The following is a 23,777-nucleotide window of genomic DNA, read 5'->3' on the forward strand; positions in this document are numbered from 1 at the left end:
CTATTGAACTGAGCACAGGGTCCTCGACGGAAGAGCTAGAGAACAGACCCAAGGAGCTGAAGGAGATTGCAGCCCCATAGGAGGAACAGCAATATGAACCAACCATTACCCACAGAGCTCCCAGGGACTTAACCACCAACCAAAGAGAACACATGGAGGGACCCATGGCTCCAGTCACATGGGTAGCAGAGGATGTCCTGGTCAGACATCAATGAGAGGAGAGGCCCTTGGCCCATGAAGGCTCCCAGTGTAGGCGAATGGAAGGTCAGGGAAGCCAGAGTGAGTGGGTTGGTGAGCAAGGGGGCTGATGGGATATGGGGTTTTCCAGGGGAAAGATGAAAGTGGATAGCATTTGAAATATAAATAAAGAAATATCTAATTTTTGAAAAGCCAGATAATTGGAAGAAAGGCTGAAAAATGATACCTTCTAAATATCACAAAAAATGTTTATTTTTATTTTAAACATGCTAACCTAGAAGATTTTCAAATTAAATTCAAATGAGTAAATATATGTGTTTACATACTACACACATACACATGCACATATATGATTCTACTATTGTTTTTCTTAAGTGTAACATTCATTCATCCATCCATATATATAATATGTTTTGATTAAATTTACCTCCTAGTTCCTCTGCTCTAGTTTCTCCCCTTCCTTCCTGTCTTAGTCATTGTTCCACTAATGGTAATTCTTATAAAAGAAAGTATTTAGATGGGACTTGCTTATAGTTTCAGAGTTTTAATCCACTATGATCATGTAGGAAATCATGCCAGCACACAGGTACACATGACACTGTAGAAGCAGCTGGGAGTTCTACATCCAGATCCACAGGTAGGAGAAGAGAGAGATACTGAGGCTGGCATGGGCTTTTGAAACCCAAAGCCCACAGCCACTGTGATACACTTCCTCCAACTAGGCTGTACCTTCTCTACCATGGCCATACATCCTAATTGTTCTCAAGTAGTGTCACTCCCTGAGGACCAAGCATACAGATATATGACCCTGTAGGGGCATTCATATTCAAATCAGCATACCTCCCTCACTATATTTCTCTTCCTAACTCTGGATATACATGTAAACATACTGATTCTATTTAGTGCATTGGTAAAGGACCATCTACTGGAACACGGATAGACTATTAGAGGCTGCCCCTGAAAAAAATCGACTCTCCTCCCCCTAGTAGTCACCAACTGCAAACATCTTCTTGGCTCAAGATGAGATATCTCAAACTCTCTACATGAAGCAGTTTTGGGATTTTGACTGGCATGCTCTTAGATAAGTCCTATGCATGAAGTAATGAGCAATGTGAGTTCATGTGTGCAAAGGCTGATTCAGACACAAAAGTCCTTTACTAAAGTACTAAACAGAGAGGATCAAAACAGAAATTCTTTATATTATACCTGAAATATTAGAAATGCAACAAATGTGTGATATTGAAACCAGTACCCCCAAAGCTCCCAGGAACTAAACCACCAACCAAGGAGTACACATGGAGGGACCCATGGCTCTAGCTGCATATGTAGCAGATGCTAGCCTTATTGGACATCAAAGGGAGGAGAGGCCCTTAGTCCTGAGCAGGCTTGATGCTCAAGTTTAGGGGAATGCCAGGGTTGGTAAGCAGGGGAAGAGGAGATAGGATGGGATATTTTCAGAGGGGAAACCAGGAAAGGGGATAATATTTGAAATGTAAATAAAGGAAATATCCAATAAAAAATTTTTAAAAAGAAAGCTTGAAGAGAAAAGGGTCAAATAACTTTTAAAGGTGGGGCAATCAAAATAACAAATCTTAATATATTTGACAGAAACTTTTAAAACCAGAAGTTCTAGAAAGGAGTATACAAGTCTGGAAAAAACAGAATCATCAACCTAGACTTTTATACCAAAGAATATTATCTAATACACTTGAAGAACAAATAAAAAAATTTCAATTTAAAACTAGGTTAAATGAATCTACAACTATGATAGTTCTTCATGGGATAGTGAAAGTAATAATTACCTTTGCAGAGAAAAATAAACACACCCAAAATGTCACAGGAAATTAATACATATTTTCATAACAGTTAATCAAAAGATGAATAATGAAATACTAAACACAACAGAATAACAGTACACACAAAATAAACAGAACTTTCAACAAAAATTCCTAACATAGAGAGTCTCTACACCAATAAAAGTAGACAGAATAGCAGATTAGATTGGAATATGGAATTTGTATTTTTCCTGCCTCTATATAAACATATTTCACCATCAATGATGGACACCACCTTAGAGTGAAATGATAAAGTATTCTACGAACATGTAAGTAAGAAATAAACAAAAGTGTAAGTAGCTATTATACTATCTGACAATAAACTGAAACTAGTCCAAATAGGTAATTACAGAAGTTCACTTCATGTTCATTAAAGGAACAATTCACCAACAGGATAGTACAATTTTAAGTATATATACACTAAGCACAAAGTGTATTATTACTTCTAATACCACACAATGACCCCAACACAGTAAGCATGGGTGACATGATCGCCACCAACAAGTAGGTCATCTGTACCAAAAACTGAACCAAGAAACATTGGCATTAAATGAAATTGATAGACATTTATGAAGTGTTCCACCCAAACATTAATATTCATTACTTTTTGGTAGGCCATAGAATGTTTTCTGAAATAGATGATATAGGATCTCAAACTAAATTTCAACAAATATGGGAAAATTGTGGGATGATATTCTAAGTTCTATCTGGCCTTTATTAAGCAAACCTAGAAGTCAACAGCAATAGAAAGTACAGGATATACACAAACTACGGGAGACTAACCACCCTACTATAAATTATGGTGCAGATGAGAAATTAAGAAGACAAATTCTTAGAACTGAACAAAAATGAATATAGAACATACTAAAATCTTTGGGCCACACTGAAGGTAGTCTTAAGAGAAAAGTACCTACATCAAAATTGAAAGATCCCTGTGGAGTTCTTATCCCCTTCAGGGCCTGTAATCCTTCCTCCTATTCTTCCACAAGATTCCCCAAGCTTCATCTGCTGTTTAGCTGGGTCTCTCTTTTTCTGAGTCAGCTGTTGGGTGGAGCCTCTGAGAGGACAACATGCCTCTGTCTGCAAGCATAGCAGGTGATTAGTTAGAAATTCCCTCAGTCTCTGTTCTATGTCCCGTGCCTGTACTTTTTACAGCAGACAGAATAAATTTTAAGTTGAAAGTTTTGTGGGTGGATTGGTGTCTTTATCGCACCACTGGGGTTCCTGCCTAGCTACAGGAAGTGGCCTTCTCAGATTCTATATCTACAATGCAGTGAGATGCTGCTAAGGTTACCCACGTTGCTTCTTGTGTGCCTTCTTCATCCCAGGTCTCTATCTAGACCTTGAGATGCCCCCTACCTCCTGACCCCTGTCAGTTGCAAATTTTCATTTGTTTTCATAGTCATCCAACCACGTCTCTGGTCCTTCCACACATCTGATCCTGAAACCCCTCTTCCCTTTTCCCATCCTCTCTCACCCAGTTGTCTCCCTCCATCTGCTTCTTATGACAATATTTTTTTACCTTCCATGTGAGATTCTAGATTCCTAGCATGGGCCTTTCTTCTTGTTTAGCTTCTTTGGTTCTGTGGAATATAGCATGATACCTGTATTTTATGGCTAATATCCACTTATAAGTGAGACCATGCATGTTCCTTTGGAACTGGGTTACCTCACTCAGGATGATAGTCTCATGTTCCATCCACTTACCTGCAAAATTCATGATTTCTTTGTTTCTAATAGTTAACAGTGTTCTACTGTGTAGCTGTACCCATATTTTTTATCTATTCTTAAGTTGAGGAACATCTAGATTGTTTCCAGTTTCTGCCTATTATGAATAAAGCTGCTATAAACATGGTTGAGCAAGTGTCTTTTGGGGATGTTAGAGCATCTTTTTGGTATATGCCCAGGAGTGGTATAACCAGGTCTTGAGGGAGAGGAAGACCAAAAGAGTCAACTAACCTGGACCCTTGTGGCTCTCAGATTCTAATCTAACATCCAGAGAACATATACTGGCTCGACCTAGGCTTTCCAGTCCATATGTAGCAGATGTACAGTTTTTGTCTATATGTGGATCCTAAACAACTGGAATGGGAGTTATCCCAAAAACTCAAAAGACATTGTCTATCTGTGGTATATGTTATTCTACCTGAGCTGCCTTGTCTGGCCTCAGTAGGAGTGGAACCACCTAGCCTCACAGACACTAGAAGTGCTATGGTAGAGGAATATCCAGGGGGCCCCTACTTGCTCAGAGGAGAATGGCATGGGGATGTGGGAATGATTGTGGGAGGGGGTAACCAGGAGGGAGGCAGTAAACAGGATGTAAACAAGTAAAATAAAAACAAAATTTAACTTTAAAAAAGAGTAAAAACATTGAAAGATTACAAATTAATAATTTAATGATGTGCCCGAAGTTCTTGAAAAAGCAAAACCAAGCAAAATCCTGTAAGAGTAGACCAAAAGGAATAACACTTTGAAAGTTATAAATGTTGCTTAATTGATAAGTAAATAGATGTCTAAATTATTACTTATTATGGCCTTTATATACAACCAATGTACACACAGAAATTAAACATAATACACTTATATTATCTACTGAATATCATATATAAAAGATGTAAAGCTGAAATATACTTTTAGGAATTTAGGTGATACAGGAGAATGTAGCCATATAGAAAGAAGTTGAAGTTCAATAATTTAGGATTTTACCATGAATACATGCGTTCAGGGTCCTGCTAGTGGTTTAATAATAAAGGCATGGACACATCTATGTAGTTTAAGGCTGTTGGCCACTTTGCTGGGAGAGTCTCTCAGCTAGCATCTAACTTAACCCAACTTCTCTACCACTGCCTCTCTGCCATGTAGCTCTCTCTTTACCTAGCTCATTCATTCTGGTCTCCTGCCTCTTGTCTTTCTGACTGATTGTCCTGACCATCCTTCTGCCTCAGATCCAGCCATCATCTCTTTATTTCACAAAAGCCACATTCCTTTCCCATACAAAGAATCCATTAGCATAGAGATTGAGATTTTGAGACTATCAGCAGCAGGACGATGCCCTATACATATCTTAGTGTTGCCTTATGACCAGATTGAAGGCAACATGACCTTTTGTTACCTCATCCATGTCAGCTGGCTTTCACCTCTCTTTTGGGCAGGCAAGGAATTGGTAAACCTTTTATATAGAAAGTAGGCAAATTGAGCTACATCTAAAGCACTACTCTCTCTCTCTCTCTCTCTCTCTCTCTCTCTCTCTCTCTCTCTGTGTGTGTGTGTGTGTGTGTGTGTGTATGTGTGTGTGGGGTATGTGTGTGTGTATGTGTGTGTGTGTGTATGTATGTATGTATGTATGTATGTACGTATGTATGTAGGTAAGAATAGTAGCAGATGCATTCTTGAAAGGACAGCCATATTTTCATTATGATTTTCATTACCAAACAAGAAGTTGATTGTGTGAAGATGGGCATTTACCTCTGGTACATGAGGAGAATTATCTTCACTGTTCATAATACATTTTAAAAAAACTGAGGTGCATGGTTATTAAATAATTTGCCTAAAGAACCAAGAATATGAACTAGTGGTTAATGGATGTGAGCTAACACTCAGCAAATCATGATCCACATTCTGAACTTGGTCGGCCACTTTTTCTAGTCAAAATACTATTGAATAACAGCCATGTCAATTTATTTCAGTGTTCGCTGTGTCTTCCATTACACTGGAGTGGCAATATTTTTAGACTGTAAAAAAAGAGAATATGGCCATTAACATCATTACCATTTCTTTCTGGCTCTTGAACAAAGATATTTGCTTACTGTGTAAGTTTTCAGCTACATCTATAACAAATTTCCAAAAATGTAATGGCTTTAAACAATAAAAATTTATCTTCTTACATTTACAAAACTCAGAAATGACAAATGGATTTTACTGCGCTAAAGCCAACTTTTCAGAAGCTCCACATTACTTTTTTTTTTTTAACAGTGGGGGTGTTTCAAAACTCCTTGAGGTTTTCAGTTTAAGGAACTTCTCTGGGTTTTGGTCCCTGCCTTTCAGAGTAGCTATAGCCAGTCAAAGTCAAAGCCAAGGTCACAATCTTGTCATGATGCATTACTCTGACCCTCTCTTTTATTATCTTTTCGATAGTGATCCTTTTGCCTAATTCTATTTAATAATCTTGTCAATGACAAGTAGAGTCAGAAAATTCTCCAACCCAAAGTTAGCTGATTAACCAGTTAAATTCATCTGTAATCTTGACTTTTGTTTGTCAGCTGATATAAAACACTCAGGTTCTATTGTTTTGAATGTGAAATTCTTTGGATGTCATTATTCTGGCTACTAAACTAAGGCTTATTCTTATCTAATCTAAACAGTTCATTGCTTCAATTCTTTTTCTTTCTGTTTCCAAAAAAAAGAAAGAAAGGATTTCTTACAGTTAGGACCACTGAAGCTCTGAAGCTGTCAGAAATCTAAAAGATGGATAGGTATAAATGTGTAAAAGAGTACTTCTAACTATCATAAAAAATGTTTAGAGTCCAGACTATGGAGTGAACAAGAGTCCAAAGATCTTCACAAATAATAACGTTGCCCCATGGCTTCATTTCTGCTTTAACAACATAATATGAATTATCGTGAACCCGCAAAAACTGACCAAACTGCAGGTATAAGTGTTCATTTATAGAAGAATGATTGTTGTTAGAAAGGAGGTGGTTCACAGAATACCTAGAGCAGAGCATACAATACTTTAGAGTTGTTTTTTTTAACTAAAGAGGCAAGGATAAACAGAATCTTTAGAATGTAAGAGATAAGTATGTTTACAAAACATAAAAGAGTAAAAGCACTTTAGTTACCTCAAAACCAAAGCAGCTCCCTAGAAGGAATACATATCCATCAACAAGGGTCACGCTGCAAAAAAAAAAAAAAAAAAAAAAAAAAAAAAAAAAAAAAAACAGTCAACAGCCACACATGCCATTCATGTCAGCGATGTGCACATAGCATAAGTAGTTGAAGGATCCTGGCTGCAGCCTGTCCAAATACTCTCTGGACAGGGCTAGACAGAAGGAGACTGAAAAAGGTCCAGACTTTGCTGTCCCAAATGCACAGATACAGGATTAAGACATAGAGCAATTGATTTTTGATTTGAGTAAACAAAGCTGGTAAACACTGCACTTAAACTTTCAACCAGCAAATATCTGCCACCACAGGAACTAGGGTAAATATCAGAAACTTCTCTCTGTTTTTTTTGTCTCTTAGAGTCTGGAATATTGAAGGTCATTTTTGTGGCTCACATCAGGACTATCTAGCATAACTTAAACATGATGCATCCTTTAGTTTTGTCCCTTGCTTTGATTACTAGCATTTTTCAATAATAAGTGAACATTGTGATTTAAAATAAGGGACTTTTAATGATGTGTACTAGAATGTATTTGCAAGGCACATCTGCAGAACTGGCTTCACTGACTTGCGGGTGCCCTCTTACCACTTCTGCGGGTCAGTGTGAGATCCCTCCACCTGTCCTAAATGTAGAAAAGAATAAATTGCATTTTCAGTCCTGTGGAAATAATTATATTTCAAGGTCACAATCAATCATCATAAATTCAGTACCTCTCCCAAGGGAGAAGAAAAAAATTAAACCCCTGATGTATTGCTTTTGTCATTTTGAAAAAAAAAAATATTTTCCAACTGACATGGTCAGTTATGAAACAATCTACAAACAAGAGATTCACTGGACTCTATTGAGTCTCCACTTCTGCTTTTGTTCTAATAAATGATAGCAATCATGAAAGTAACTATAATATATACAATTATTATTCTTGTTATACTCCTTTATATTGGAAATGTCTTTAATTCAGGGTCTTGTTTAGGTTTGAGAACCATCTTCTGAATCAAACACTAACAATAATCAGTTCTATACAATAGAAATAGATGGCACAGAAGATTTCAAATATTCTCCAGGTAAAGCAGTTAATAAGTAAAAGAAATAGAAATCAAACTCATGTCACAATGACTCCAGAGCTCATAAAAAAGGAACATTCAGGCAGTATGCAACATGTATCAATTTATATAAACAAAACAAGGCATTTTAAAATTAGCATACAAACTACTAAGCACCATTGCAACATTTTCAACAAAAGCCCCATCCCCAGTGTACATCTTTGTAGCTCCTTCCTGGTCCCTTGCAATTCCCCACCCCCACCCCAACCCCAACCCCACCTCATGATTTTTTTTCTTTTAAAATCTCCTCATCCCCTTTCTAGTTTTTTATTATTTCCTTACGTTTATTTCTGTTTATACACTTATAAAATACAATGTAGAATCTTCATGTGAGAGATAAAACACCATTTTCAAGCATACCATTTTAAAATACATGAAGCTGTTAACAGAGTTGATTGATCTATTGTACCTCCTAATTCAGTTCATTCTTTATAGTTTCATCTAGAATAGCTAAAAAAAATCTGCTCATATTCAAGTTTTTCTATTCTATTGATACAAATGCTTAATATATTCTCTCTCACGGAGAAGTAAACAGGATTTCTTATTCAGTCTTGAAGGAAAATGCATGCTCATCTGTGTTTACATCAATGGTTTCTTGTCACTGGCTGTGGATTAACTGTGGTGTAGATTTCTTATCACGAGTTAAGAAAACAAACCAACCAGGGCTGATATATACCAGACGAACCAAAGAATCCAGAGCATGGGGAAACCAGATCAGAACAGTTATCCTGAGTAGTTTACAAGTGTTTGAGCTTTTGAGACCACATTTCGGAGATGACTTGAGGACAGAAGAATTTCCTTCATGAAGAAGTATCAAATGTGTTCTTAGAAATAGGGGAATGTAAGGACAAAGAAAAGGAGGGAGGTGATCGGAGAATGGATGGAGAGAAGAAGGTTTATGGGACATATGGGGAGGGGGGGATCCGGGAAAGGGGAAATCATTTGGAATGTAATCAAAGAATATAGAAAATAAAAATATTTAAAAAAAAGAAATAACTGAACTCAATCCTGAGGCATCTGGATCAGTGTCTGATTTCCTTTCCATCTGCCTCTACTTGATCAACCTGTTGACTTGAAAATTCTTGGGGAAGCCAGTGGATTATAGTGTTTTGGGACATACAACACCATGGTGAAACAAATGATAAATTTATAAGCATGCTTTTACCAATTTAACAAAAATAAACATGAAGTGTTTGAAAACTCTCAAATATATTGACAAGATCTATTGTTAACTGGTTTTCAGGTTTGCTGTATTCAATTTTGACTTCATTCTCAGGAGAGTCACTATACTGGTGAACTTACATTCCACAAGTTAAAGAAGCATCTCTTCCATTGAATTTGGTAAAGACTTGAGGAACAGAGTGCCGTTCACAGAGTAGGAAGAAGTAAGTGAATCATTGGAATTACACATCAATATGTCCATTGGCCCAAACCTCGAGTCAAAATAGAAGATCTCACCAAGGATTTCAAGTAAGGAGAAATTATGCTCCTGAGTACAATTTAATGTTGTTATTAGAAGGCAGAACAGGTGATGATTAGGCACAGAATATTAGAATGTTCCACAGAAAATTATAGGTAGAATTGATTGCTGTGTGCTAAAACCTACCACAACTACTTTATGTCTAGTGAATGGTACTAATAATAATTTTATTAAGTTATACTTACTAAAGTATTAGATAGAGAAGTTGTATAACTCCTATAATGTGTATTGAATTATGACTAGTAAATTTATAGAATTGTTAAATGTTTCTGTTGTAAAAAGTAAACTGTGTCCAAGTTTTAGCTTAGACAAAGGGGTAAGGATACAGGATATTTGATCTCACTGTTAAGCCTGATAAATGTGTTATTAACTGAAAAAATATCTTTCTAGTTGTGATGTAGCCCTGTGTTTAGCACATACCCATGATCCCTCTGGATGAAATACACACATGTCCTAGTGTACACCACAATCAACATAAAGTTAGTTTGTAGAGGGAGCACCCATATTTGAAAGTGATGTCTAATTGAGTAGCAGACAAATTGATGAATCAGAAAAATTTGACAAAACAAAATATTCCCAACTCTCATGAGAAGAAGCAGAAAAGGGAAGCTACTTAAAAGAGCAGTGCTATATACTATGTTCAGCCCTTAATTCCAAAATGATATGTATTTAACATATGACTCTGCTGGGTTGTGTGGCAAGACCCTAGCCAGTTTCTCTGACATTAAAAGCCTTTCAAATATCCTGGCAGTCACCTATGATGTGTGTATCCTTAGTGTTTTTCTCACACATGAGCTTCTACTTAATTTCCAGATCTCTATCACAACAGTTCTTGAAAACTCTAAAGTAAACCTTATGGTTTTTTTTTTTTTAGCATATAATACATCTTAAATTTTCCAATAGGCACAGATCAAATTTCACAGAAATGCTTAGTTAATGTTCACTACTGCTGCTACACAAGAGACTCTCATCTAAAGAGTATTAGTTCAGTTTTTGACTGCAGGATAGATAGGTATGTGTCTCAGAATTAAACATCCCCTGATTTATAATCAAATATATTCATTAGGGACAAACCAATTATGAAATAATCCCTTTCTTTCCTCTCTCTCTCTCTTTCTGTCTCTGTCTCCCTGTCTCTGTCTCTCTGTTTGTTTCTCTCTGTCTCTCTCTATGCTTCTCTCTCTCTCTCTCTCTCTCTCTATATATATATATATATATATATATATATATATATATATATATAAAACACATATACAAACACAAACACAGAGTCCAGCACTTACTATTAGGGACCAAGGCATTTGGATATCAGATTTCCAAGTCTTTGGAACACTGAGGATGCATGTTGATTGAAAGTTTATGTTGCTTTCTTACAGAAATCCAAACACATATACAGAAGGGTCATGCCTTAAGGAATGAGCAGCATGTGTACACACATGGAAAGGAGTATACAGATTTGAATCATAACTAAATCAGGAACAGAATACTATAATGCTGAACAACTATTACTTTTGGAGAGCATTTGCTATTTGGAAAATGTGTTTTGGTAACCCACTCTCAAAGTCCTTCAAGAACATATGTATAGTCAAAAGAATGTTTATATTATTTATTCTACTTTAGATGAAACGAAAAGCATGGCCCATGGGAAGCTGGACAGAAAGGGATAATGGAGATATGCTTCCTGCAAGTCAGCCTTGTGTTACAGTACTCTCAGGAGAGTACTAGAAGTGACAACATTCTTGATTCAATTACTCTCAAAACTCAATTCAGTCTTCTATTGGTCTTTGTCATTGTTATGGCCATGAGGAACTTTTTCTGTATTTAATATACATATACCAAGACTGGCTAAGGTCTGCCTTGTTTGAGCATTACTAATGTCCTGTTAGGACTGCAACCCTCTGCATTTTAGCAATCAATAGTTCATGACGGAATGACTGAATGAGATTTTTCCTTCCTCATCTTCTGTACCGCTTTGTTTTCTTTATTTGATCTGAGAATTTTGTCTAAATATGTTGATGTGATAAAATCTCACTATCTAGTACAGTACAAAATACAATAATTATAATTATTGAATTTGCCTTAAAGGTCACACAGAGAGCCCTGGTAAATTATCCTATATAAAAGGTCTTTATCTCCTTTCTACTCTAAATGCAGGAAAGAGTATAGTAAAGTAAGGCTGTCTTTTATTGGACATATGACTCATTTTCTAGCCCAACTCACTTATTCTGTTTGCTAGCAAATTTTTCTATTTTTAAAAATTTAGTTATTTCTATTTCAAGTTCATTTATGAGTTTCTACATGAACCTGTGAGTACCACATGGATACTTAGTAACCAAAGAGTCCAGAATATGATGCTATGTCCCCTGGAACTGAAATTACAGATCGTTGTAAGTAAGCCATTGTATGGATGTTGGGAGCTGAACCTCCCAGCCCTCATGAGATCAATAAGCTGATGAATTATATCTCCAACTCAAACGTTTTCAGTTTTGGACAGATACATCACTATTGCTGTTTCGATGGGGTTGGAAAGAGAATAGGAGCCTGTCTAGCTGAGAATGTGGGAACATCCTTTAGTGATACTTGGTTTAAATACGACATGCAAGTCATTCATCAGCTATCCATGTTAATCATCTGAAACAAAAGATGTGAAAATGACTTTTAGTCTATTACTGAACTATCTTACTACATGGCATGCTTTGGGTAAAAAAAAAACCATATAATCCATTTTAATGTGATCATTTACTAGTGACTGAGATGGATTATATGAGCCTATTTTATTAGGGTGTTGCAAAAGTTCAGTAAAGTAAAATACTTAGTTTTAGTACAAAATCTGGCACATATTGAAAACCCAGTCACAGGTGTCAGTGAATAGAAGTATGAACCAGACCAAAAAACTGAGAAATATCGGAAACATCACTGACAAGTAAAACAGTTTGATGAGTGGCTTTATTAATCAGCTTCACAAAACCGAGAATCACCTATAAAGAGAGTGTCAATAATGTACTGCATTGGGACAGTCTGAGCACGTTGCCTGTGAGGAATTTCCTTCATTAAATTCATTGGCCTGGGAAAACCATACAATTTTGGTTTGTATATGCTCAGCCCAGGGGATGGCACTATAAGAGTGTATGGCCCTGGTGGAGTAGGTGTGGCCCTAGTAGAGTAGGTGTGTCACTGTGGGTGTGGGCTTTAAGACCCTCATCCTAGTTGCCAAGAAGCCAGTATTCTGCTAGCAGCCTTCAGATTAACATGTACTCTCAGCTCCCCCTACTCCATGCCTGCCTGGATGCTGCCATGTTCCCACCTTGATGGTAATGGACTGAATCTCTGAACCTGCAAGCCAGCCCCAATTAAATGTTTTTTGTTTGTTTGTTTGGTTGGTTGGTTGTTTTTTTGTTTTTTTGTTTGTTTGTATGTTTTTTAGTAAGAGTTAGCTTGATCATGGTTTCTGTTCATCAGCCCTAAAACCCTAACTAAAACACATACCTACCATAGGCAGCACCAGTCCATTAGCAGGGGAGGAGTGGAGTGGAGTGAAATGGAAAAATTGTCTTTACCATAAGCAAGAAAGCAAGTCAGCATTCATACATCTATGTCTCACTGTTCTTGAAATGAATTTGATATAATTAGTTATTTCAGTTCCTGCCTGAACTTCTTCCACAGTGGTGAACTCTAACTTAGAACTGTGAACTAAATTAATCTTTTCTCCAACTTGTTACTTTTTGTACATATATTTTAAACATAGCAACAGAGATGAAATTAAAACAGAAATTTTTACTTGTAGTCACATAGACACACACACAGACACCAAAGTGGTTTTTGTATTCTACCTGATAATCGGATTTCTTAAGGTATATTTAGTACCTAAAAAAATAGAGCTGATAGAATTGTTCAGCTATCGGGCTTCTAATAAAGTTGTGGAGATAATAGCATCTGTTCTCTTGTCATTTTGGTTAGGATGCATGTTTTGAATGTTTCCCACCTATCAAACAAGATAAAGGAGACTGGGAACTAAACATGACTCCTTTCCTTATGAAACATTCTGACATTCCTGATACTGGATTGATAGTGTAAAATTTACATTTTTGTTATCAACATATGTGGATATCCTTTAGGACACATTTGAGGAAGTCTTCAGGGGAGGGGGTATCTTTCATATACTGATGCCATAAGCCATAGAACACTAGACAAGGTCTCTGAGTGTCAGAGCACCAACATTCAAAATCAGAACAAGGGCTGATAATGTGCTCTTTTTGCTGACAAGACTAGATCTCTAGCTACTTAAGATACAATCAGAAATAAGAAAGACACCTTGTTAGTGACTTTAAGAGAAAGTTCTTTTTCCTGCTGCAGTGTTTTGCTTAGAAACAAAATTGGTCATATTGAATGACCTCTGGATATCCTTGCTAGCATTACAATTGTAAGGAACACTGAAATATTGAAAATATCATTTTCCGTAAGGTTCAAAACCAATCACCCTTAAGGCTCAGTAATTATGACTTTAGTAAGAAATGTCATCAAGACCTTCCCCTACCTTTGTTTTTCAGGCATTTGTACTTCCTGTACTAAATGAAATTCTGTACTATGGATGACTATAATAAAATGTCAAACAAAAGATTGTTTGCTTGTATGGAGAATATTAAGGCTAGTATTATCAACTTGAAAGAATTGAGAATTATCTAAAAGACAAGATTCTGGGCAGATTTGCAGGGAGTTATGTAGATTATATTAACTGAGGTAGGAAAATTATCATCAACTGTGGGTGGCACCATTCCCTAGGGCTTGAGTTCTATAGTGAATAAAAAAAGAAAAGACAGGTAAGCTCTAGAATTTATTCTCTTAGTGACTACAAATGTAACATGATTAACCACTTCCTTTGGCTGCCCCCATACCTTCCCTGTCATGATGGAAGATATCTCCTAGCATCATCAACCAAAATAAATTTCTTTCTTAATTTGTATCTTGAAAAATATTTGGTCACATTATTAAGACCTGTCACTAATATCCTGTGATAGAGACACAATTTAATATATAGAATGCCACAAACTCACACAAATATCAAATCTCTTTTCCATTAGTTTAGAATTAACTTGTTCAAGCCATTCAGTTTCAATGTATCCTACATTTCCTAAAAATGAAAATAAGAATTAGTAATATATTATCATGAGAAAATTATTTTAAAAATATGATAGTTTCAAATGGTCTATATATGTCAAGCATTTTCAGTGATCATCAAAAAGCATTTGAACTGACTCTGGTGGTACAATCCTGTAATCTCTATTTCTTTGGAGACAGATGCAGGAAGAATATAAGTCCAGGCTACTGAACAAGTTCAAGGCAAGCAAGAATCTGTCTTAAAAGGAAAAAAAAAATGCCTGAGGATATAACACAACTGTAGAATGGTTTCATGAATATGAGGACCTGGTTTGAATTCCCAGCACTGGAAAAGAGGAAGATAGTATGAGGAGGATGGGAAAGAGGAGGGGACAAAAACCACTTGACTTTATCAAATTTCCTGGTACAATGTCTTATCAAGAGCCCATCTGGGTAATGGATAGTAACAAGGTTCTGACTACCCACCATTACTGCTAGATTGGAATCAATAGAGCATTTAAACTTTATTGATTTTTATCTCAGATTTAAGGACTATCTTAAGTACAATACATTGAAACTGAGCTGAAAAATATGTAATCCTAGACAATTCAATGACTTTTGAAGTGAGACTGATTTAGAGAATATTTTAGGGAAAGGAAAAATAACATAGAAGTAAGCATTTTAACTGTTCCCTATGTTAAATATCTACCGTGTAAATTATAAGAAAAGTGTAAATAGCAGATATCATTTCCCAAGGAACTGCTTCATAGCAGAAGTCTTAACAACTTCATCATGAGCTATGAGAATAACTATCATATAGGTGGGATTTGTTACTTTCCTTTATAGAAATTATGAGGTTAAAAACATAATATATAGCTGAAAGTACTAACAATCTCTAAACTCAGGTATAGCCCATTTGAGAATTTCTACAGAGATCATATAATATTGTTCCCTTTTATTGTGACTTATCTTAGCTGGCAGATGGTGAAGATGGGTTTAGTGATTTGTCTTGAACATCCTTCTCTTCATGGCTGGTATGCCCATGTATGCTCTTACCAGCACTCTTTCTTCAGTCCGTTTGCCTTATTGTTGTTGGACACCCAGATCATCTCACAGAAGAGCTTTTCAATGACTATCCATGCTTACAAAACGCTTCAAGCAAAATCAATTACTTCTGTGTTCTGCACAGGGGCCGCAGCTGCCTTAGCAAAGACTCACCAAATATGCCACACTCATTGTGAAAGTGGATGTGCATTACTTGTTTTATTCTTTGTAAATTTAACAAACTGATTCATGCATTTAAGCCAGTGAAAGGGCCAGAAACAGCTAAACATAATAATATAGCATGTGCAACAACAGATAATAAGATATACTCACTCTTTGTTGTATAAGATCGGGAACTACCAGTATAGCTGACAATATGGCCTAGTGGATAAATCAGAAATAACAAAAACATAGTGATAGTAATAAATAGTAATAGTGATGGCAGTGCATAGCAGAGAGATAAACAGAAAGCAATAAAAGTAAATATAGCAACATCACTACCACAACATTAATTGATCCAAACAAGTAATGATTTACGTGAGAAATAATCCAAAAATATTTAATATATGTAGCTTTATAATTATATTTTTCCTGGAAACAAGAATATGCTCAAAAGAGTAAATTATGTTGCTGTAAAATTTAGGATGTTTTTTACCAAATGATGATATTAATACAACTATAACTTACATATTCACATAGTTTCTCCAACAGAATATATTCTAATACACACACATACACATACATGAATACACACATATAAAACTTAAATTCAAGATGAATACTAGACACAATCTTATGGTATTTGTCTCTCTGGTTCTGTGATATTTCACCTAAAATAATAAATATCCAGATCTATTCAATGGAGTAGTAACTGATACATAGAAACCTGAAAATTGCACATATTAGGGATTTACCAAGTAAGATTTCAACACACATATACACTGTGTAATATATGTCAAGTCAATCATGTACAGCTCATATAAATGAGCTCATGTATAGCTCACATAAATGATAAAATGAATTCATTTTTTGTAGGAAAAACTTACTAAACTCTTCCTTGAAATATACATTGCATTGTTTCTTTATGGCTCTATTAACATGTGATGGAACATCAGTATCTTTCCTTCCTGCCTGTCTGTAACTTGGCACACACGAACCCATCTATTTCCAGAGCAAATCTAAAGGGTTTTCATCTTTGCAAAATCTTTGCTAATCTGCACTATTCACTGAGAATTTGCATGTCCTCAGCCATACTTCTGTCACAGAACATTTTAAGTTGTCTCAGTTACTGACAGGTATTTCTCCTCCACTTTAGGAAAGTCAATATATAGATGCTCTGAACTGTCACCACAGCACTTAAGTGCTGCTACGTGCTTATTGAAACAATTAGTACGGTGTTTGTCATTCGTGTCTTAGTCCACCCAACAGGAAAACTATCGCACTTCCATTTTTCATTGCTGTGATAAAATACTCTACAAAAGCAACTTATGAGAGGAAAGAAGGGTGCCATCACTGTGGCATTGAAGGAGTGGTGACAGGAGGTAGTGAGCAGCACTGAGAGGTAATTGTGGACAGCTGGCTTTCTCTTTTTCAAGGTGTCTGGAACCTAAACCCATAGAATGGTGCTTCCTAAACCTATGGTGGACTTTCCTACCTCAGCCTCCCTTAGATACTCCTTCAGGCATGCCAAGACATTTGTCTCTAAGGTGAATTTTCATCCCATCAAACTGCCAATCATCATAAACCATCACAAAGAGATGCAATCTCCTATACCAGCTCTAGGGCACACTATCAAAAGTGAGATTTCTAACTTTCTATTTGTATGGTAATGTGTAACACATACCATGATTAAGTGGGAGGCTGAAGGATTATGAAGCCCACATCCTTGTGATTTCCTATGAATGTGAACATAAATCATTATATAAAACTCTTTAATCAGGACCCATTTTTTGTCTCTCTAATACACTTTTATTTTTCTGTTTGTTATTTTGTGTCTTAAAACCAAGACATGCTTAACTTTCCCATATGCCCTTATATAATAAAAGAATAAGTGAGAGACATTCAGCTTTATAAAAAGAAGTATATGATGAAGGCTGTTTAAGAAATAATGGAGCAGAAAAGAGAAATAGGAGAGACAAAAGCATATGCTGGTCAAAGAAATATGAAAAGTGGAGCTTCTTCCTGAAAGAAAAAGCTGAGCAACTCATGGACCCTGGAGATGAACCTCTGAAACAACCACAGATTCTAAGCAATGCTTTGTGAGTTGGGGGCAATTTTGTCTGTAGAGTTGGACTGGAGAGAAGAGGAAAACCCTAAGATGTAGAGATATTATTAAGTTAGATAGTTCAGTAGGAACACGAAGAACACAGAGCAGAAAGAAACTATGAGTGTATAGATGCTGCACATGTTCCATAGAAGCAATACATTTTAGGAGATAGGAAAGGGTTGTGAAGATGAAGTTAAGAAAATGTCAAAAGGCTGAATGACCTCGGTGCCAAATAACAGGGCCTGGTGAGATACTTTCTTTATCTGTGTGGCCAAATGTCTGTCTGAACAAGAAAGAAACCATTTGTTTTGGTTCATGATGTCAGTGTTTAGGCATAAAATTGGAGAAAGGACATCACAGGGCAAGAGATGGCTAGAATGATGTGCTGAAAACAGAGCAGGTAAGACGATACAGGGACTTAGGATAAATTATTAGACTTTCATTAAGTGACCTCCCTTCTCCACCCAATTCCACTTTCCAAGGCTTCCACGATCTCCTGAAACTACACTACTAGCTAGGCACAGTATTTAATATATTAGCTCTTCCAGAAAACATTTCCTATTTAAGCCACAACAAGGATCAAGGCTCCTATAGTTCTTAATCCATTAGAATAAATTTCTCATGATTATTTTATTAAATTCCTATGAAGCTTATAGAGCAACTCAAAGACTATTAACCTGATAGAAAAATTGAGGCTCTTGGAGTTTAAAACAACTGTGGTGAATTGCATAGCAAATCAATCAGAATTTATTTATTTGTGGGGGTGGGGAGTGTGTGTGTGTTTGATTCATCTCCTACTCAGCTCCTTTCTCCATTCCTAACTACACTCCGTTTTTTCCTCCTCTTATTTTTCTCCCTTTTTCCTTCTCTGGCTTCAGTCCTGTTGGTTGACTGTTACTTCTATTGCATTACACTATAAATGCATAAGTCCTCATTTATTAGTTTTGCATTTTGTATCATGCTTTCAACATTAATATTTAACATTTACAGCTGTAGATAAAACTATAGGAAGCAAAAAACACAGAAGTCATGTTTTTGTAACAAATGCATCTCAATATCTGGCTGAGTTTCTGAAGTAAATGTGTATGAGAAGCATGCATGTCACCACTGATTTATGTTCATGTCCCAAGAGCTAAACACAATGAAAAAATCTGGTGACCTAGGTCTGGATTATATAGCCTTGATTGCTTAAACTTTAATTAAAGTGTGACTTCTTGGAAGTTCATATGTGTGTATCAGCATGCTAGATTGTGTAGAGATACTCTGTGTGAATACATCTGTATATACACAAAAACACAAATTTAATTATAAATGTGTAATTTTAAACTAAACCAAAGAATCCCCTTTCTGTTTTTATGGTTGTATCACTAGGTTAGGAAATTGTATTTATAAAAGCCCTTTTGGCCAAAATTAATGTTGTAGTCCAGATAGGAAACTCCTTTCTTCTTTGATGAAGATAATTTTCCCTTTTTTGGGGGAGGGAACTAAAATATTCTCGAACTCCCCTAATGGGACATGAATTAATATAGTAGAATATAGTTTAGCCTCAACAGCTGTGACATGCACCTGTGCAGTATTTTTTTAATCCTTTTTCACTGCAGTATGATAGAATAAAAACAGAGGGAAATGCTTAATAGAACCTTCCAACTGAGATGCTTAATGCATTATTAGGAACAGAAATCCTCAGTGGGATTTAACCATGCCTATTAGGAATTGGGCTTAGAGAACCAAATATGAAAAGAATACAACATTTCCCCCAACTTGATCTAAGACTGGCAGTGTAATTCACTGCGGTCATTTTCTGGTTTCTGTCCAATCTGTCATACTAGCTTTCCCCCAGACAATTTCACCTTCTGCTCTCTCTGATTCACAACCTAGCAGGCAAAAGCTTTCACAACACTGCATTGGCATCGTGTGAGGATCACTAGCTAAGACAAATCAACACAATCAGATCTGCTCTAGGCCTGCCCTGCATCATTAAGCATTAATGAAGTGCTCTCTAATTGTTTCTCCCTCCGAGCTCACACACTCTCTGGTGCTCAGGACTTCTGTGCAGCTATCTCTGGAGGTAATGCTAACTCTTCCAGCTGTTAGGATGGCAGGCACATTCTACCATATGAAATGAATGCAGTCAGCCTGGCATAAATTGGTAGACAAGGATAAAAGGAGAATGTTCCTGACCATCGGCAATGGATAAAACATCTTCAGCTTTTAGCTGTCCGTTCTTCCACCTCAAGTTGGCAACCACTTTCCTCTAATCTTGTCCAAGGAAAAGAAGATCTATGTCAAACAGCAGAAATATCTTAGTGGCATTCCTGGGTATTTTGAGACTTTTTCAGTGATGAATGATTAAATGTTTAATGTTTCTAAGGAAATTTCTTTGAAAGAAACTATAGACAATGTGTATGAAGAGGAAAATGGGAAATAGACAATTCTAAGGAAAGAAATCAACTCACTGATAGCATCCACACAGAGGCAGGTTGCACTGCTGTTACCTACATTTGAAACAATGTTTGTTCCCTCTCTACAAAACAAAGCTCTTCAGTTTGCTGTCTCTGATTCACAACCTAGCATGCAAATGTTTTTATAACATTGCATTGACAACATATGAGGATCACTAGCTAAGAAAAAGCAACAGTCAGCTCTGCTCTCTCTCTCTCTCTCTCTCTCTCTCTCTCTCTTTGTGTGTGTGTGTGTGTGTGTGTGTATGTGTGTGTGTGTGTGTGTGTGTGCATGCATTAGGGATAGGAGTACAGTTTGTTGCTGACTGTTGGGGAAGACCTAAACCTCTTACCACAACTGACAACTTAAGTAGGAATTATATAAGAATTAATTATACAAGAACTACGATATTAGCAGAGTACTCTGCCCCACTCAGAATCTTGCCTCTAAGGCACAGGTGACAAATACAATTCAGAATTAAGTTTCAATATTTATTTATATGAGATATGTTTGGGAACCTGCAATCTTCAAGTGCAGATAACCATTCCTATTGAACTTATAATAAAATAAAAATTCAGGAAGCGGTAATGCTAAGTGTGCAATACCCAACAACCTAAGTAGTTATGAGACAGTGACTTTTCATTTTTAATGAGGGCTGCAGGGGATTTAGCAAACACAAATGAATGTGGTTCTGATTTTAAAAATCAGCTTACATATACATGCAAACATTTAAACCAAGACCAACTTGCAGTAAAATTTCTTTGGGGTTGGGTCATGTCACATTGCTGGTTTTAAGTGCTGCATACTGAACCCAGGGCCACAGGCACCCTAAGAAAGCAAATATTTTATAAGTACACTACACCTCCAACCCCTCAATGTGCATTCTGAAGAAACCATTTGATGAACTCCACTGTATAACTAAAGAATAAGCATGTACTGTCCAGTTTAGATACAAAAGAATAGAATATGTACTGGTTTCATTATCTCTGCTAATAATTATAATTTTAATTATAATTGCAAGGTAACTTCAGTCAAAATGGAGAGTACATAACCAAAATCCAAGTAAGGATCCACTCAATCACACTGCTACCTTGATTACAGATTATAAATCTGTAATTTAAAGTGACCAGATTTCACCTTTCTCCCCATGATTCCCCATTAATGTATCCAAAAGAAGTAAACCATTCTATTTTATGAAATAAATGTACCTAAGCATTTTACTTGGTCTGTTGGCCCATGGTCCCAAATGTTGAGCATGTATGGAAAGCATCCAGTAAGAATGCACCTTAGTGACCAAGACAGTTGTCTGCCTGTCACTTCTTTTTGTCTTATTTTGTACAGTTGAGTGGTTTGTCCTTTGAGAAATGTTGGGAACAAGACCTGAGAGAAATCAGAGTGACAGTTAAGTTCCAGACAGACCCCCCCCACACATTCCATCCCCATCACAGAGGGGTGTGCCTCAGAGAATAAATGCCTGGATCTGACATTTATGCAATGGCTTAAAAGTATATATTTACTTAAAGTCATAGAATTCGCAGATCTACATGGAAATTTAGAGTCCTTATAATTGCAGGCAAAGAAAATAAAATTTGTTCAAAAGAAGGGGATCTCTTAGCTGGGAAGAATCAGGATTGACCTTTCTACATCTTGGCTCTCAGTAGTCCTTGGAGACAGGCTTTTTGTATGTATCCTCAATGTATGTGAATTTTTAGTAGCCCTCGGACAAGGTAGCAGTGTTACTGAGTGGATCCTTACTTGGATTTTAGGTTATGTTCTCTCCATTGTGACTGAAGTTACCTTGCAAATGAGAATAGTTGGTTTTAAAAGGAGCATTTCAAAGTAGAATATAATTCATTCTATGTATTTTGTCACGTCTTGGATGTGGATTTTCAAAACCTAGCTTTTGATGTTTGTTCACTCAGTATGTTTGATCATTAAACTATCTCTTTGCATCTATAAAACTCTCTATTCAATGGATTCAATTTTACTCAGTATTTTCCTTGCTTATGGAATATAGGATAGCTGTGGGGGGAAATTAGAGTTGTGGGTAAAGTAGACTGAAGTGTCTAAACTCGCAGGATTCAAGTCTGTTGAAATTATAGACTAACTCTTCCCACAAAGGAAGATATGTATATAATAGGCAAAGTATTTCCATCCACATTGTCTTGCCAGCCCCTCCATGTATTTCTCCCTGGACTAGGCTGTATATAGAAGAAGGCATTAAAGGGCTGCTAACATTACAGCTCTGAAGGAAAGTTCAAGTTATTCCAGATATAGTAGTTGATGCCTCGTCTTAACTTTGTTCCTAGTCTAACACCTCATAGATTGTAGAACAATGGATCAGTCAAGAATCAGAGGCAACAAGCTAGGTACCATGATTATTACAGTTAGGATGCCTCTGATTGAAGAGAACATTTTGATCTTATTTTTTACAGAGCTTCACAGTAGATATCTTAACCAGATATATTCATCATGTTTTTTAAAGTTCCAATTACCATATTGTTTATTTTTCTTTTTTTTACTGTAAACATATAGGATGCACATGCTATTTTTCCTCTTTTCTACCAAATTTTGCAAACCACAGATACTATATTCTTATCCATACTGAAGAAATTAGTTTATTACAAATATAGGTTTAACATTAGCATTATTTAATTTTAAAAAGTGAAAGGGGTTTTAGTGTAATTTAAAAACTGCTTTGATAAAAAGAAATCCTTTCTTTTTTTAATATTTTTATTTTCTATATTCTTTGTTTACATTCCAAATGATTTCGCCTTTCCCAGATCCCCCCTCCCCATATGTCCCATAAACCTTCTTCTCTCCATTCATTCTCCAATCACCACCCTCCTTTTTCTCTGTCCTTATATTCCTCTCCAATACTAGATCAATCCTTTCCAGGATCAGGACCCTCTCCATACTTCTTCATGGGAGTCATTTGTTAGGGGATTTGTGCCTTGGGTATTCAGGGCTTCTGGGCTAATTAATATCCACTTATCAGAGAATGTATTCCATGTGTATTCTTTTGTGATTGGGTTACCTCACTTAGGATGATATTTTCCAGATCAAACCATTTGCCTAAAATTTTTGTGAATTCATTGTTTCTAATTACTGAGTAGTATTCCATTGTGTAAATATACCACATTTTCTGTATCTATTCCTCCTTTGAGGGACATCTGGACATGACACTTCCGGAGGACCCTGCTATACCTCTCCTGGGCATATATCCAAAGGATTCCCCAGCATGCAATAAAGACACATGCTCCATTATGTTCATAGCAGCCTTATTTATAATAGCCAGAAGCTGGAAAAGAAATCCTTTCAAAGAGCTTCTGGAATCCCTGGGGTCATACACTGAGAGTCACTGTGTTAAAAAGAAGAAGACCTCCCGTCAAAGTGAAATGCGAACAGTGAGAGTTTGGAGTGTGAATAAACAGAA

The sequence above is a fragment of the Apodemus sylvaticus genome, chromosome 11 (genome assembly GCF_947179515.1).
Source record: "Apodemus sylvaticus chromosome 11, mApoSyl1.1, whole genome shotgun sequence".
In the NCBI taxonomy this organism is placed as follows: Eukaryota; Metazoa; Chordata; class Mammalia; order Rodentia; family Muridae; genus Apodemus; species Apodemus sylvaticus.